General features: G+C 38.9%; 3 long non-coding RNA genes across 4 annotated transcripts; 1 reads left to right on the forward strand and 2 right to left on the reverse strand.

The window, feature by feature from the left end:
- Positions 1 to 369: 369 nt before the first annotated feature.
- Positions 370 to 1,593, forward strand: LOC123466773. The gene is made up of 2 exons (XR_006641531.1): positions 370 to 576; positions 1,393 to 1,593. It is a non-coding gene; the product is annotated as an uncharacterized LOC123466773 (long non-coding RNA).
- Positions 393 to 3,385, reverse strand: LOC123466771. Of its 2 annotated transcripts, none has more exons than XR_006641529.1 (3): positions 3,106 to 3,385; positions 2,789 to 3,045; positions 393 to 475 (listed from the first exon to the last, which is right to left on the reverse strand). It is a non-coding gene; the product is annotated as an uncharacterized LOC123466771 (long non-coding RNA). The 2 variants fall into 2 exon arrangements; XR_006641528.1 differs by lacking the exon at positions 393 to 475 and adding an exon at positions 2,603 to 2,687.
- LOC123466772 lies at positions 1,380 to 2,035 on the reverse strand. The gene is made up of 3 exons (XR_006641530.1): positions 1,894 to 2,035; positions 1,606 to 1,828; positions 1,380 to 1,517 (listed from the first exon to the last, which is right to left on the reverse strand). It is a non-coding gene; the product is annotated as an uncharacterized LOC123466772 (long non-coding RNA).
- Positions 3,386 to 6,071: the final 2,686 nt, after the last annotated feature.

Consider the following 6,071-nt stretch of genomic DNA (forward strand, 5'->3'; position numbering starts at 1 on the left):
GTGTGGCGCCAACAGTTCGCCGCCAAAAAGCAAGGCATTCAGGGCGCATTTTGGCGTCAACGTTTAGTTGAACCTTTTCAGTTCAACAATTCTGAGGAGTTAACGCTAAAATGGAATTCGACGTTGAGGGTTAACTGTCCAGCTTAACCACTGTGTGGACGGTAAAATGACAGTTGTTGTCAAATTATTTCCGCTAGGTGGCTGTCAAATATTTCCACTGTTTATTTTTCTCAAAAGCCATTGTTTTGAAAGTGACAGTAAAAACAATTTTTTAAAACTCTCTAAACACTACTAAAACTATTTGTAAGTCTCATATAATTTTTTGAAATAACTAAATATTAATTCAATTATCTACGTATAGGCAAAATGGCAGATAAAAGAAAACTTTGTCTTTTTCTGTCACAATATGTTTTTGATGGCATTCAATCATCCAGTGAGGAAAGTGATTCTGATTCAGAGGATACAGAATTGCTTACTGTTATCGGATCCACCGAAATGGAGCGTCATCCTCGTCAAGTTGGATACCTGAACGTGATATCTGTATACTCTGATGCAGATTTTTTCAAACACTTCAGGGTAACGAGAACAACATTCCAGTATTTGTTGGCTTATTTACAAGACAACAACTTCCGCTGTGATATAATATTTCATGGGGGATGTGAACCCATGTCTCTCTATGAAATATTGTATATTAATCTACAGTACCTAGGAAATCAAGGTTCCCTTAGGCTGCTTGCTGATAAGTTCAATAGAACGGACTCCTCAGTTTGCAACGTAGTTTCCCAATTTTGCAATTTCATGTTTCAAAAGCAGCGGGACTTTATCAAGTGGCCAAACAGAGAAGGAATCCCTGCTGTGTCTAGGGCTTTTCGCAGGAAGTGTAACTTTCCTGGAGCAGTATCTGCTCTTGATGGTTGCCACATACCCTTTCATCCTGAAGCTCCAAATCAGGTACCATATCGAAACTACAAAAATTTTGTAGTTTCAATCTTATGGCTGCTGCCTTACCCGATCGGTCGTTTTCATATGTGTTTTGTGGGTTCCCGGGCAGTGTACATGATTCCACTGTATTCCAAAGCAGTTCCTTATTCCATCAGCTAGATACCGAATGCCACCAGTTTTTTAATCAAAATTCATACCATATCATTGCTGATTCCGCTTTTCCCTTAAAACAATGGCTTATTACACCATTTAAAAAACTGAATGGGTGGCTACCTAGGAGCCAAAGGATTTTCAATAAGAAATTGTCTTCAACCAGAATGGTTATTGAACTTGCATTTGGGGATATAAAAAATAGATTTAAACGATGTCTAGATATCAACACTAGCATTGAAAAAGGTGTTGATATCGTCGTGACTTGCTGTATATTGCATAATGTTTGTATACAACAAGGAGATCTTTTCTACGGTGGAAAGCTGGACGAGGAATATCTCAATTGCAACGTGAACAACCAACCGTATGCTGTAGGTGTGATAGATCGCTTGGCTGAAAGAAAACGGCAACAAATCTGTGACTCCCTACAATGAAGACAAAAATAAAAATTTGTTATCAATCCATAAACTGAAATAAAGTACGCATTGTTCTTCATTGTAATATTTTTATTACTTTTTCATTTTATTACAACATTTTGGTAAATTGTAGTGGCAGCTTCCGGTTTATGATTCAAAAGTAATCCTGTATCCATTTGGTACGTTTAATACGTCGTTATTTCGATTCTTGGTTCAATATTTGATTCTTGTTTCTTAGATATAAAGCGATATTCACTTTTTGAAGAAAAAAAATAGGACACTAGCAAGCACTGTATGCCATCACGCCAAAACAAGGCGTCCTATTTCCGTGAAAAGATAAATTTGCCATAATTAGGGAATAAAATAAATCATACACTGATTTTACCACTTATGATGATGAAGAACTACATTCATCAGACGAAGAACTTGATTTTGAATCAGAATGCGATCGCTTTCTTTTTGACTCAAAGTTTTCGTTGTTGGAAGAAAATGTCTTCTTGTTTCCGCATTTCTTCTTTTTCTTTTTCTTTTTTTGGAAGACGGGACCAAACTTTTCATTACGTCGATTAATTGTTGCGTCTTTTCCATTCTTTCGTCATGTCGTTTTTGTTTGTCTTTTTTTCTTCTAAAAGACGACAGGATCTTTCGTCACGCATCTCACGGAAAACTTCCAAAACCTTGTCGGTTTTGGAAGCTTTGCTGGGTCTCTTCCTTTTGTTTGAGTTGATCCGCTTGCTTCGTCGAGGCTATCCAAAAATATGTCATCATCCGATATGTAAGACAACATACCGGAGTTGTTTCTTTCAGTGCATGATATACCTACAGGAATAGTAATACATAAAGAGAAAAATAAATAATAAAAACAGTGAGAGTCTGGAAAATGATTAATATTGATATGATATATGACTTATAAAAGGGGGGGTGATCGAGAGAAGAATTCTTAATACCTAGGGGTTTAGGTTCCTCCTGTAAAGCAACTCCACAAAGTGACGAATTATTTGAATCATTAGCCGTCTTTTTAATTTCACCTTCTGTAACAAGAATAATATTAAGATCAAATTTTGTTACAAAAACTTATATGGCACAACAGTACCCCGATCTCACCAACTTTGAACTTGTGAGGATTGTGGTATAGTGAATCACTCACATAAGGAGGTCGAAAGGAATGATTGCTGGAGCCTAAACAGAACAACAGTAAAATGAGTAAGTAATAATATAGTATATATATATATGGTAAGTAATAATATATATGCATAACCTATCCATGAACATTAAATTACCTATTACTGCTTCGATGGAATCAAAGAACTTTGGCTTCTTTTGGGTATCATTTGCACCGCTTCCTGTTTGCTGAAATTTGGATATATAATTTCTATAATCCTTGCGTAGGTTTTCCCACTTGTTTTTACATGTCTGGATTTTGTCAACTCCACGAATACAAAATCCTGCTTCTTCCAAGTTACTGCAAATTTCATGCCAAATTTGCCTTTTACTTGTCTTGGAATCATTCAATGTTTCCCAATTTTTTTCAACAATCCTACAAATAATAGTCTGTTTCAAATTATACTTCAAAATAATCTAGTATAAAATTAATTACCCAAAAACACTTCTGTAGCCTCACAATCGATTGCAATTTGTGTGGCAGTTTTTTTACCATTCCAACATTCTTTTTTTGTTTCACTATCACTTTCTACAATTATATTTTCCATTACGATACAAATTCAAAAAAAAGTCATATCTTTTGAAAAAAAAATTTTAGTTTACAAGTGTCTGCTTTGAAACAGTGTTGCCGTATTATATAATTACAAACAAAAACAGAAGATATAGCTCTACGCGGTTGAGCTAGAGCTCAAGGGTGGTCTAGACCACCGTTGAAGAAGTTAAACTTTTTCCATTCAATCTTAAGTTGACGTTGTCGCCAAAACGGTATCCCAGTTCAGCAATCTACCGGACGGTTGACACAAAAACACAAGTTCACTGAAAAGTTGAACTAAAAGTTGACGCCAAAATGCGCCCTCAACAAGCAGCAGACGATTGGTTGTGCGAGTTGCGTGATTTAGCCCGTAAATGTGAATTTGCTACAGATTGTTGTGCTAGCTGTGAACCGACCCGCATATTAGGCCAACTAATTTTCGGCGTAGAAAGTGACGAAGTTCGTGTTAAACTACTTGAACACGGAGCAACTTTATCACTAGATCAGGCGCTGACAATTCTTCACCATATTATGCTCAATCCAATGACCGGGCTGAAGCAGAAATCGACTCAATGAAGACGCACATCCGTGGATCATGGACAGCTGGCGCATTTAACGAAGAGAAATTCGCCAAAAGTATCCTGCTTTTCCGAAACGTGCCGCGATTTGGTGGTGCAAGTCCAGCACAGTTGATTTTCAACCGTCCGGTGCGTGACTGTCTACCAGCTCATCGCCGCTCATTCGCACCAGAATGGCAAAAAGCAGCCGATGTACTCGAGAAACGGGAGAGACGGTCCAAGGAGCTGCAAATAGCTCATTACAACAAGCATACGCGGCCCCTCGCTCCGTTTATCATCGGCAACCTTGTCCTGATCCAGCATCCCATCAGTAAGCTGTGGTGTACCCCCGGAGTAATCGTAGAAGTCGGCCATCATCGAGACTACCTCATCAAGACTCCAGCCGGGCGGATTTTTTCGGCGCAATCGGCGTTTTCTTCGCCCTCGCGTACCCGTATTTCCAGCTACTGCACCAGCTACTACACCAGTCCAGCCGGAAGTCGTTCAACCGCCGCAACTGGAACCAACCGAGCCACCGGTACGAGAGAATCCTGCTCCACTGATACAAGAAAATGCTGTTCCACCGGTGTTACGCCGTTCAACAAGGAAAAAACAGCCGCGGCGCCACTTCTTCCCAGCCGAGTGGACACAATAACATCCATCCCAGTCTCATGTTTACTTATTCATGGTTATGCATGTGTTGTGTGTCCCCAGTTATTATTTTTCTCTAACATGTTAAAGAGCAAAGTTAACAATGTACGTTATCTTTGCTTATTGAAAGGGGCGTGTGATGACGCCATCTGGCAACACCGCACCCGTCGGCTCTATATATAGGGGAGAACCCCTTCCCTCTGGGTCAGTCTCTGTCTGCTCTTCATAGAGCACTGGTCGCAGGTGTATCCAATACACGTTGATTCAAGCCGCATCCTATTCTCTCATTCTAAGTTTATCACACTAACTGCAAAATTTTTATTGTGCTGCAGAAATATTAATCAGTTTCAAAGTTGTTAACCAGCGCAGTTACAATAAACATGTTGGAAATAATATTGCATTTTGCTATTACACATTTTGTTACAATTTCTGATGGATCTATTGCGATCAATGAAGGACCAAGGCCAATCAACTTCATAGTCTGTCCCGGCAAATATGAGAAAGTCGTGCTTCCAATGGGAGCGCGTACATAATTTTTTTCGAGTCCACACCCATTTCCCTACCAATTACAAGAGAACGGAACAACATGTTTTTGCTGACAAGAAAAATAGATTCGATGAAAAAAACATCCCATTAGAAAGCAAAGCGCAATGATTTGAGCGCTTGGGAGAGAGTGCGTATTGATTAGTAGTAAAAATGGATTTCGTGGACTGTATTTCAAGTCTGGGAAAGGACTGTACGGTCATACTATCAATATCTTCGGTATCAATTTTTAAATAGTTCATGAGCGCAACCTCTTCTTCCAAATTCAATTTTTTCGATTGTGGAGATCCAAGCAATTTTATTTCACCTTCTTTTATTGAAATGCTTAATTCACTGGATGATAACGGTAGATGAAGCGATTCGTGGAGAAAATCCCTAACGTCAGGTGGAAAAACTTGGCCCTCTTTTTCTATACGAACAAATTTATCTCTTACGGACATTTTCAGGAGATAGTTATTAACCATTTGCGCGGCAACTGCTTGTGACCAATGTTTTCAAGTCAGTAGTTCGCCGTTGAACCATTTTGGTATAAAAGTCGAATAAGACCACAGACATCCCCAGTCCATGACGCACTGGGACAAGTGCATAAGAAAATACACATTGATTCCCAATTGCTCAACACCATAAAGAATTTCAGTGTCCTTCACGAACGTTTTAAATAGGACATCCCATTTCTTTACATCTACCGTAGAAACTTTTTGTTGCAATAATACATTCAACCCGTAAGATAAGAGACAAAAGTGATTTAAGAATTTTGGTGGTAAAATGTCTTCTAGTATTACATAGGAATAGAGGAAAAATAACCGTAACATAGATGCCTTCCAGTTAGGTAGGTCGTCTATAGTCCCAGCAGATCTTGAAACCTCATATGGAGGCTTGATATTCCTCAAACGGGTATTGACGATCGACATTTTTGACCCAATGAACCATGGACCCTGACTTCTTCTACCGGTAAAAAGGAGTTTAAGAAATTGCTTTACTACACCCAAACAAGCCCCGTGCATATATTCAGGCACACAGGCCTTCACATAATCGAAATGTGGTAGGATAGCAAAGGAAGTTTCCCCTTCGATACCATTCATCATTTTACCTGTTTCAAGGGCAAGTTTTACATCTCTT

Source organism: Daphnia magna, unplaced genomic scaffold (assembly GCF_020631705.1).
Source record: "Daphnia magna isolate NIES unplaced genomic scaffold, ASM2063170v1.1 Dm_contigs117, whole genome shotgun sequence".
Classification (NCBI taxonomy): Eukaryota; Metazoa; Arthropoda; class Branchiopoda; order Diplostraca; family Daphniidae; genus Daphnia; species Daphnia magna.